Consider the following 12,595-nt stretch of genomic DNA (forward strand, 5'->3'; position numbering starts at 1 on the left):
GAGAATAATCAAACCTCCAAAAAGGCTTAATTTATAAGTTGTCATTGTTGTTGTTTTTTTTTGTTTCTTTTTTGTTTTTATTTCCTTTCTTTTCCCTTTTTGGGGAAGAAAGGGTGGATACACGTAAATGGAAGATTTTGGCTAAGTTTTGTTGTCATGTTAAAGTGTCCAGAAGAAAGGAGATGTAACATCCTCCTGCTTGCTATGTTGTGCATATGCTTTAGCTTATGTTTCGCTATGCTACACTTGTGCTTATATTAGGCTTTACTTTGCAGATTGTTGTAACCTGGGTTTCTAATATAGAGTGGCCTGTGGTTTGGTTTATAGCTGTTCTCCTGAAGAACATTTTGGAGGGCAGATTTTCTGTTTTGGCTTTCATCTTGAACAACTGGATGACATTTCCTTGCTTATGTTTGTACAACAGACTTGATAGCTCAAGAGTTTTTAGGCAGGCTTTGCATGGCTTCCCTTTTAGATCTGGCATCATTCTGGTTGCTCTACATTGAACCTTTTCCATTGCTGTGCATTCCCTGTTGTAGGATGGCCCCCAGGCTATGTTTCCATATTCAATGATCAGCCAGACTAGAGTTTTGTACAGCTGGGTGAGTGTCGTACTGCTGAAGTACTTGAAGGATTGGTGGATCAATGACAGTACCCCATTAGCTTTATTGACTGCTGAGTTGGTTTGGAGGTGAAATTTGAGCTTGTCATCAATGATGATGCCAAGGTCTTTTTCCTTGTCTTTGACTGGTATAGTGTGTGTCTAGCCCAGCTTGTCTTGAATCATTAGACGAGGGGGGCAGCTGTCTTTTGGACTTCCAATCCACATTACTTTGCAGCTCATGATGTTGAGTTTGAGGTCAAGATTTGAAAGGTTTGAAGTGAAAATGTTGATGTCTCTTTGCAGGATGTCTACATAGTCTTGGCTGTTGTACATACAGTAGATCTTTTGTGTCCTCTGCATAGATTTGTGGGGGCTGCTTAGCCCTGTGGTGGCAGAGTTTATGTGGAGTAGGAACAGTGTGGGTCCAAGGGTGCTGCCCTGGATGGCACTGCTTTCTATGTGACTTTGCTCAGAGAAAATCCCATTGATTCTTGTTTGCTGGGATTGGCTTTTGAGGAGATCCTCTATCCAGGTGGTAATGGAGGGTGCCAGGTTGAAGATTTTGAGCTGGTTTAGTAATTCAGAGCGGGGGACTGAGTCAAAGGCCTTTTCCACATCAAAGAATACAGTAAGAACAGACTTTCCACTCTCCAAGGCTTCTGTCCAGTCATTTAAAGCTTCAAGAAGTGCAGTCATGGTTCCCTTTCTTGGTAGAAAGCCAAATTGGCTGGGGTTGATCAGCTTATTTTCCAGTACATGTTCAATGATGCCATCTCTAAGAATTCCCTCCATGAGTTTACAGACCAGTAGTTTATGTCAGTAAGGGAATCTTGTATATATATTCCTAAAACTAAAAGGACACACAAGTTAATTGAATTTTTCCTTTAGTGTGTGCAGCATTGTTGTATAAATCAGATTGTCATGTTTTCTTCCATATTTTTAAATTATCCAATTGATCTAAACTCTCTTGCATTAAGACAATAGCACTGAGAATCCTATGGAAACTAAGCCCAGTAACAAAAACATTTGACTTATCAAGCATTGAAAAACAATGGAGATTTGGGCTATGTTATTTATGACTATATCTAGGACAATCAATGGTATGAGGTGCATTGTTAGGGTAGCAATAGATAAATTTTTCATTGTTCATATTAGTGACTTATAAATAAAGTTAACATACCACTCAATGCCTTTTTTTTCTCTGCAAATATAATATTTGCTTCTATTGCAAATTTTGTTTGTTTTAAAGGTTAGATTGTTTGTTTTAAGTTTGAAACCAATGTTTTAATCCTTTTTTAAAACTAGAAATATTTGTCATTTTAAAGAGCTCTAAAAGGGCTTAAATTTGCAATAGAAGCAATTATTATATTCATAAAGACCTTAAAAAATGCATTGAGTGGTATGTTGACTTTATTTGTAAGTCAATAATATGAACAATAAAAAATTTACCAGCAAATATGATATTTGAAAAGAGTATCAGTTTGGGAATCAAATAGTAGCCCACTGCTTTTTTTATTAGAGTATCTCCTAGACTTCTACAAAAATTTAACAGCAGTATCAGCAAACATTTCTAATCTACATACCCCAGGGCTATATGTATCTCCATTATGGGATGGGGGCTAGGATGCAATTAAGTAAAAAAGTTTTTTTAACTGCAAGTAAGGAGCAACATTAAAACTTAAAACAAATAGAAAAAGTATTCCATACATGAAAGGAGTTTCTCCTCCTCAATGCCCTGCTCTTTACACTAAAGTTTGACTCCTTGTCACAATTCTACTTTTTAAAACAATTAAAAACTAGAGCTATTTTAAAGGCAAAGATTTACTAAAGAAAACTGACCCGTTTCTCTGGATGCTTGAATTATTTTTGAAGAAACTCAGCTAGTGGGGCAAACTTGTGTCTGGGAGGTAACCTTAGGTCTGGGAGGGGCAATTGCCCCTCCCTCCTGTCCCATAACAAATGATGCCCATAGTGTTCAGTAGTTTTGGAGTTATTTAGTTTCGAAAGTTGTCTAGAATTAAAGTAAATTAAATCGTAGTTCTTTCATTTTCCAAATAAGCTTATGAAATATTTATTTCAATTATAGTCTTCAGCCAAGACGGATTGCATTAAAAAAAAGTTTAAGAGGATATATATATATTGCAGATTTCTCATGAAATTGCTTATACTGATTTCTAAATATGTGCTAATTACTACTGATTAATAATTACCTGTTAAAATGTATCTTGATAAAAGTCAATGTACTCGGCTAAGATTGCCATGTGCTATTGCAGAAGGTTGTGTGTCTGAAGAGTGCAACTTACCTTTAAATGAGTCTTTTAAAAACGATAAATATTAGATAACTTCGAAGACCACAATGCCTTTCCATGACGAAAGTAAAACAGTTCAAAATAGGGATGATACCTTTTTATTGACGGTGAAATATAAAATTATTTAACTGGATATTTCGAACACATATACATTGTTCATCATCAGCAGTAAAACTAAAAGACATGAATAAAAATAAGCAAAATTTATACCTAAATGTAAATATACATATAGGTAAATATACCTGATTGTATCAATCAGATTTGCAGTTGGAGTTGCCCATCCCTGTCATTACCCATAATGTATGCCTCAATGAAGTATATATCTCCAAATGAAGAAAGGTCAGTGGTAAACCACTTTCACAATAACTTGAAGCACTACTGATAGAAAGCTACTGTTAGAAAGTTACTGATAGAAAGCACTACTGATATATTATCTGATATATCAGTTAATATATCATTACTGATATATTATTTCTATCAGCACTTCTGATAAAAAGCAATACTGATAGATTAGCACTACTGATAGAAAACACCCTTGAAGCACTACTGATAGAGAATTTGGCCCGAAAACACCCTGTCTTAGACCTTAGGTAACCCCCTTCCTTACCATAAAAATCCATTCAGTTTGTATACAGCTATGTAATGCTCTATATCCCTCAGTTCTATTGGATAAACACTCCATAATAATGGTTAATTTTCTATATACTGCATATATTTTTAGGGCCAAATGTGCCACCCTGTGTTAGTTTCTCATCTGGAACTGGGTGTTTATTTACATATTTTTACTGTATGGCTTGTCTCTTTTATTTCTTAAAGCTGCTCTAGTGTTTTAAATTCCCGTTTGAGCGAGCCCTCTGCTAATAATTTGTGACCGCTTTTGTCCCCTGAAAAAAGAAAAGAAAAGACATGCATCTATGACCATCCATCTCAGGAAAAAATACAGAATTCTGTAATTTTTGTAGATAGGGGCTTCAAGTGTTGGTAGCAGGATTTGCTGATATAATGTAATTTTTATATTTTATCAAGATCACTGTGTGTTTTATGTGTGTGTGTGGGGGGGGGGGAGGGGCTTACTTTTCAAAATTATTGAAAGTATCTCAAAATATTAAGTTTCAATAGCAAATTTCAAACATACAAGCTTTTATATATCTGAAATCACCATTGAAAGCCGATTCTCTTGAAGCATATTTTGTTATCAAAACTCTTTTTTTGGAGTTTCAATTAGTTACTACCTACGGCCAAACCAATACTGTCCTGCCCTGAGTGAATTTTTCTGCTCCTAAGATCCTTGGTATTTTGTGGGATCTTGACGTGACCAAGGCCACAGGTCCTGACAACATACCAAATGTTGTCCTCAAATCCTCTAGTGCTGAACTAGCTGAACCTTTGCCGTTGCTTTTCTGGACAAGCTTTCGCCCCGGAACCTTTCCACAAAAATATGAATGTCCGCTCATGCTATTACCTACCGTAAAACCAGATGGTTGTACAACGAGCGTAGCCTATTGGCCTCCTCTTCTGCGTTGGTGAAAAATTTCAACAGTTCCTGGAATCTCAAAACGGACAGAAATTGTGATAAATAATCCGAGTCAAACTCAAAACGAGCAGAAATTAACATGACTAGGGTTCAAAACCCCTATCAAACAGTTCGTGGTAACGAACTGTAGTAAGGAGCGACCCGGCTCAATAGTAACCAAAACTCTAAAAAATTGAATTTTGATATCAATAGCTACATCAAAAGAATCGCATTTTAATGCTGATTTTAAATATACAAGTTTCATCAAGTTTAGCCTTACCCATTAAAAGTTACGAGCCTGAGAAAATTTGCCTTATTTAGGAAAATAGGGGGAAAACACCCCCTAAAAGTCGTAGGATCTTAACGAAAATTACACCATCAGATTCAGCGTATCAGAGAACCCTACTGTAGAAGTTTCAAGCTCCTATCTACAAAAATGTGGAATTTTGTTTTTTTGCCAGAAGACAAATCACGGGTGCGTGTTTATTTGTTGTTTTTTTTTTTCCCAAGGGTCATCGTATCGACCAAGTGATCCTAGAATGTCGCAAGAGGGCTCATTCTAACGGAAATGAAAAGTTCTAGTGCCCTTTTTAAGTGACCAAAAAATTGGAGGGCATCTAGGCCCCCTCCCACGCTCATTTTTTTCCCAAAGTCAACGGATCAAAATTTCGAGACAGCCATTTTGTTCAGCATAGTTGAAAACTATAACAACTATGTCTTTGGGGATGACCTACTCCCCCACAATCCCCGGGGGAGGGTCTGCAAGTTACAAACTTTGACCAGTGTTTACATATAGTAATGGTTATTGGGAAGTGTACAGACGTTTACAGGGGGATTTTATTTTGTTTTGGGATGGAGCTGAGGAGAGGGGGTTATGTTGGAGGATCTTTCCTTGGAGGAGTCTGTCATGGGGGAAGAAAAATTCAATGAAAAGGGTGCAGGATTCTCTAGCATTACTATAAGAAAACAAAGGAAAATAAACATGAAAACGTTTTTTCAAATGAAAGGAAGAAGTAGCATTGAAACTTAAAATGAACAGAGATTATTACGCATATGAGGGGTTCTAAAAATAATTTAGCATAAAGAGCGAGGTATTAAAGGAGGAGATAAATACCTTGCTCTTCATGCTAAAGTATTTTTATTTTTAGTAATTTCAACTATTTATTCTACGGCCTTTCTGATTCAGGGGTCATTCTTAAAGAATTGGGACAAAACTTACGATAAAGTGTAAAGAGCGAGGTATTAACGAGGGTACAAACCCCCTCGTATAAATAATAAAAATATAAGGTTATGAAAGTTTGTTACGTAAGTTAATTCTTAAGTTACGTGTATTTTTTACCAATAAAAACGTTCGTTAAAAATTAAAAGTTCTAGTTGCCTTTTTAAGTAACCGAAAAATTGGAGGGCAACTAGGCCTCCTTCTCCACCCCTTATTTTTCAAAATCATCTGATCAAAACTAAGAGAAAGCCATTTAGCCAAAAAAAGAATTAATATACAAATTTCATTTTAATAATTTATGTGCGGAGAGCCAAAACCAAACATGCATTAATTCAAAAACGTTCAGAAATTAAATAAAAAAAACTAATTTTTTTAGCTGAAAGTAAGGAGCGACATTAAAACTTAAAACGAACAGAAATTACTCCGTATATGAAATGGGTTGTCCCCTCCGCAATCCCTCGCTCTTTACGCTAAAGTTTGACTCTTTGCCACAATTCTACTTTTTAAAACAATTAAAAGCTTTAGCGTAAAGAGTGAGGGATTGCGGAGGGGACAACCCATTTCATATACGGAGTAATTTCTGTTCTTTTAAGTTTTAATGTCGCTCCTTACTTTCAGCTAAAAAAATTAGTTTTTTTTTATTTAATGCTTTCTAAAAGCCAGAATATAATTTGCGCTTTACTGAAAAAATTCAAATGAATGTGCATTGTAAGTTAAATATACATATGCTTATATTTTATCCTTAAAATCTTAATTAATTTTTGACTTCTTAAAGTTATAAAAGTGAAAACATTAAAAAGAATTTTTTCCTTAAAATGCAAATTATATCCCGGCTTTTAGAAAGCATAGGGGTTTTGAACCCTACTCATGTTAATTCCTGCTCTTTTTTAGTTTGACTCGGGTTATTTATTGCAATGTTATTTATGCAATGGGTTTTTTATTATAGGATCTTTGGCCTATTTTTAATAAAGTGGCTGTCTCAGATTTTTTATTCGATGTATTTCGGGAAAACACGACGTTTTTTGGGGTTGGGGCTGGGGGGCTAACTGCCTTTTCATCACTTTAACTCTTAAAAAGGGCACTAAAAATTCAGAATACTAATCCAATGAGTCCCCTCCGAAGTATATACAAGCACCCTTTCTATAAAAAACCGTACATGCCCCTGGGGCATAACTTGCATTCCTTGCCCTGAGAGCTATGGTGGCAGGGATGTCTTCCTGAAAGTCATAATTTTACGACTCTGCTACTACAATAAACAAAATTTATACCTCCAAATTTTGATTGGATGTCTTTGGGGAAATGATGAGTTTTTTTGGGGGGGGGGGTGCTCTCAAATCACTTTGACTCTTAAAAAAGGACATTACAACTTTCAATTTAAAATCAAATGAGCCCCTTCTCAAGTTTATGCGGCCACCCATTACATACAAACCTTATATGACCCTAGGCCATGATTTACAACCCTAAACCGAGGGCACTGGTGGTTGTGTTAACCTTAGAGGCATTGTTTTAGTTCTTTGGATAATTTTGAGCAAAATTGCTGTCTCACAATTTTAATCAGATTCGTTTGGTTAAGATGGGTTGTCGGAAGGGGGAAGGTTAGCTGCTCTCCATTACTTTGACTCTTAAAAGAGAACTAGAAATTCCAACTTTTAATCAAATGAGCCTCCCCTAAAGTTTCTACAGCCAGCCCTTTCATAAAAACCTTAAAAACCCCCTGGGCATAACTTACAACCCCTGCCCATCGGCTCTGGGGTTTGTTTCAAACCTAAAAGCCTTGTTATATGATATTTAGACTGTTTTGAATAAAATGGCTCTCTCAAAATTTATATTAGATGCATTTCGGAACAATACTTGTGTGTGTGTGGGGTAGCTGCCCTCCGATCACTTTGACTCTTAAATAGCGCTAGAACTTCTGATTATCAATCCAATGAGCCCCTTCCGAAGTTTATGTGACCAAGCTTTCTGTAAAAAAAAACTATATACCCCCAGGGTATAACCTACAACACTTGCCCTGAGGGCTCGGGGGGATTTGTTATCCTCAAGGACATAATTTCTGGACCCTTCAACTACGTTGAACAAAATAACAATTTCAAAATTGTGATTGGAAGTGTTTGGGGAAATGGTTGGCGTGGGAGAGGGGTTAGTTGCTCTTTAATCACTTTTGACTCTTGAAAAGGACACTAGCTCTTTCAGTTTCCAATCGAATGAACCCTTTTTGAAGTTTCTACGATAACGCTTTCTATAAAAACCTTATATGTCCCAAGGGCATAACTTACAACCCTCGTCCTTAGGGCTGTGGGGGGATGCCATCCTCAAAGACACAATTTCCAGACCTTTCAACTACATTAAACAAAACGGCTGTATCATCATTTTGATTGGAAGTGTTTGGGGAAATGATGGGCGTGAGGGAAGCATTCGCCCTCTGATCAAATTCGACTATTAATAAGGGCACTAGCCCTCTCAATTTCCAATCAAATTAGCCCTTTTTGAAGTTTCTACGACAACACTTTCTATGAAAACTTTATATTCCCCGAGGGCATAAATTACAACCTCTACCCTTGAAGATTCTGGGAGGGCATCATCCTCAAAGACATGATTTCCGGACCTGTCAACTACGTTTGACGAAAAGGTTATCTCAAAATTTCGATTGAATGTGTTTGGGGAAATGGTGAGTGTGGGAGGGGGTTAGTTGCTCTCCAACCACTTTTGACTCTTGAAAAGGACACTAGCTCTTTCAGTTTCCAATCGAATGAACCCTTTTTGAAGTTTCTGCGATAACGCTTTCTATAAAAACCTTATATGCCCCAAGGGCATAACTTACAACCCTTGTCCTGAGGGTTGTGAAGGGGGATGTCATCCTCAAAGACCCAATTTCCAGACCTTTCAACTACGTTAACCAAAATGGCTATATCAAAATGATGACAAAAAGTGTTTAGGGAAATGATGGCCAGGGGGGGGGATTCGCTCTCCGATTACCTTTGACTATTTATAAGGGTATTAGTCCTCTCAATTTCCATTCAAATGAATCCTTTTGAAGTTTCCACGACAATCCTTTTGAAGTTTCTACGACAATATTTTCTATAAAAACCATATATGCCCCCAGGGCATAAATTACAACCTTTGCCCTTGAGGACTTGGGGGGGGGGTCATCTTCAGAGACATAATTTCCTAGCCTTTTAGCTATGTTTAACAAAATGGCTATCTCAAAATTTTGATTGGATGTTTTAGGAAAATGGTGGACGTGAGAGAGGGGTTAGTTGCCCTCCAATCAATTTCGATTATTAAAAAGGGCCCTAGCTCTCTCAATTTCCAATCGAATGAGCCTTTTTTGAAGTTTCTAAAATAACACCTTCTATAAAATGCTTATATTCCCCCAGGGCATAACTTACAACCCTTGCCCTGGGGGCTCTGGGGAGGGAGTTCACCCTCAAAGAAATAATTTCCGGATCTCTCAACTATGTTGAACCATATTGCTATCTCAAAATTTTGGTTTAATGTGTTTGCAGAAATGGTAGGCGTGAGAGGGGGTTAGTTGCCCTGCAATCACTTTTGACTATTAAAAAGAGCACTAGTCCTTTCAATTTCCAATAGAATGAGCCCTTTTTGAAGTTTCTACGACAGCTCCTTTCGATACGAAGTGCATGTCTAAACAAAAATAAATAATACATTGTGCCAACATGGTTCTTTACTTAGGCAGCGCAACAACTATGCTTTAAATATTAACTTTGTAGTCCTACATGATTTGAGTTTTATCGACAAGTGAGATTATATGGTCCGGGCAAGACCATATCCAGAGGGATTGGGTTATTGATTTTTGACCCCCCCTCCCCCGTGAAATGTCTCTCTAATTCGTGAATGGATGGTTAAAATGCAGTTGAAAAGACTGGGTTTCTTAAGAAACTCAACCTGATTAGTAAATTGGTCTTGGAAATGCATGTAAAAAATTCTTAACCCTTAACCGAACAAAAACCTGGATATGGCCCTGGGAATAATTTCGAGCAAGATTTTATTTTACGCTACAAATTCGGAAACGGAGTGTCCCCTATTGTCAAAATATACTATCTTTGGTGATATTCATCTTTCTGCATCATTCAGTAATATAAATGTCTTAATCGTATAAGTTAGAATTACACAATCATGTCAATAACCACATGAGTGATTAGACATAAAAACTCATTTGCAAGATACATAGCTTTCAAGTTGAATTAGGCTTAATCAGTTATGGCCTGCCAACTCTGCAAAGAGCCCGGAGAAAAACTAAGCAAAAAACATATGCAGACGAGACTGGTCGAAAAAAAGAAGACGCAAAAAAAGCATAAGCCAATCCTTCTCCGGGCACAGAACTAAGGGGAAAAAAATTGTGACGTCGCCACTGAGGAAGACGATGAAAAAAGGGGCGCCAAGACGCTTAAGATTGATTTTTGTTTTCTGGCAATATTTTGCTACTTGACAAGTCTAGCTGTAATTTTGCCTTCGATTTTTATGGTTTTGTTCTATCTCAGAGAACAGTTATTTTCTTGAGTAATTAGTTTTGCATAGCTTGACAATAACTGGTTCGCATTTAAGTATTTTTGGAAATGTATATATCATGAGTTGTGAAATGAAGGATTCGGGCTATATTAATGAAGAACTGTAGATCGGATAGCCTTTGCTGATATAAGCAACTTCATAGCCTTAGATGTAATGAGATAACTCTTCTAGGTAATTTGGTGGGATAAGGGAGGGGGTATTCTATCAGTAAAACTGTGTATGGGTGGGGGAGGGGGTGAGAGAAGGATAATAATGAAGATTGTGGCACTAGGGTCATCATCATTTTTTAGTCCCCTCAGCTGTTTTCCTACAAAACCTTGTCTCTGTTTCCATTAATCTTTTATTTGGAGCTGTTTCACTGCTTTAAGCACGCATATTACGCAAATTTTATTTTGAATGCTGCCTTAAAAGTAACTCACTATCTAGATAGGAACAAACAAAATTGTAGTTGTTTTGGGAGTAATGTTAATCTTAGAAATTGTAGTGATTTTCTTACACTGCAAAGAATTCGACGCTTTCTGCTGCGGTTTTTAAAGAGTTGTTGAAAGAAAGCGGAAAACGGATGTAGTGAATGTTCAATCCATTTCTTGTAATTTCATGATTGTACAATTTGCATTTTGAACAATTATCTCTATTATGTTTGGGTCTCTGCCCCTTCCTCTCTCTCTCCCTCCCCCTCTTTCTCTCTCTCTCTCTCTCGTTTTATTGACAAACAAAGAAGTGAAATTCAACAGACTTAAACGAACAATAAAGCTCGTTTTTATTGTCAGAAATAACATTCCTGGCTTAATTCGCTGGTTTAAAAGGTAGAAAAAAAAAAAAAAAAAAAAAAACTAAGAGGTTTCCGGAATCGGGTAACTTTTACATGAATGATGCTAGCGTGACGTAAAAGTTTTTTTTATCATCAACTTAAAGAACAATATTAAAACTTAGAACTGGCTGAAATTCTTCACAATATGAGTGAGACACCTGTTCCCCTCAATAACCTGCTTACTCTTTTCTCGTTCTATCAGGGGCATGGGGGTAGTTTTTGGTATTTATTGAAAAAAATAGAAAATTACAGCAAAACTGGCTTCACCAAGATTTTGAAATAACCTTTTTGGTATCTTTTGTTAATCCTCCTCACCCCCAAGTTTCCGTGAATTGGCGTCCCTGCAAATTTTCAAATGGTTTTTTTTTAATGCTTTTTTATTTGGAAAATTTGTTCATTTAGGCGTATTTTCTAAACAATGTAGGGTTTCACCGACAGTGAAGACAGTATAATTTTCAGTTCAAACGTTTGAAAGGTAATAGGTTAGTAAACGTTGGAATTTGCCAATGGCCTATGTTTGTTTCGAAGGAGTGCCCACCTTCTGTCACTTGGTGTAGATTTCAAAATGCCACGTGTGCTGCCAAATTCCACCAAGCTTGCTATAGTTTCTGCCACGCTTGATACTGTTCCCGCCATGCTTGGCACACTTTCACCAGGCTTGGCACGCTCCACCTGGTTTACGCGATTTCTGGAAATGGACTCCCCTTGTTCTGTTTAAGCCGTTTATAGTTACGGACGGTAGTTAAAGAGCGATCTTTATCAGTAGAAAAAAAAGAAAAAAAAAGCTTGATTACAATACAAACATCCAGTGGCTTCAATTGTGGGGAGGGATGGGGGCATGTGAATCCTAGATTTTGAAATATATCTATTTTGGAGTATTTTCATTTAAAAAGGCTTTCTTTGGTATTTCGTAGAACAAATGACAAATTGGCCTCCCCCTAAATTTTCGTGAAATGAAGCAGCTGTATACATCATAACAATCCGGTCTTGCACGAATTATATTACAAATGTTTTCTTTTGTACTTATTACAACGTTGAACACAAAAAATACAGTGAAATAAAATCGTGAACTGATGAGCTTTCAGCAATTCAATATTGTTATATATATTATTTATTCACTTTAATTTTATTAGTTCTTTTCAGGATAGTTAAAGAGACATATAGTTTTTAGTAAAGCGCTAATGACAGAGTAGGCTTCAGACCTTTACAGTCAAGGAAGGGGACAGTTACCAAACCCTTGTTTGTAGTGATTTTTGTTCGTTCTAAGCTTGGTTTGTATTATTCAATATTTATTCATTTATATTAGTGCCTTTATGATTGTTTATTTAATTTCTGCTCGTTTTGGGTTTCATTAATTCTTGAATGGTAATTTCTGTCGTTCTTAGTTTCAATTACTATAGGAATTTACTTCTGCTGGTCTTAGATTTAATAGGCTATGGCCTTTCAAACAGTTCGTGACAACGAACTGTAGTAAGGAGCGACCCGGCTCAATAGTAACCAAAACTCTAAAAAATGGAATTTTGGTACCAATAGCTACATCAAAAGAATCGCATTTTAATGCTGATTTTAAATATATAAGTTTCATCAAGTTTAATTTTACCCATCAAAA

Source organism: Artemia franciscana, chromosome 9 (genome assembly GCF_032884065.1).
Source record: "Artemia franciscana chromosome 9, ASM3288406v1, whole genome shotgun sequence".
Taxonomy (NCBI): Eukaryota; Metazoa; Arthropoda; class Branchiopoda; order Anostraca; family Artemiidae; genus Artemia; species Artemia franciscana.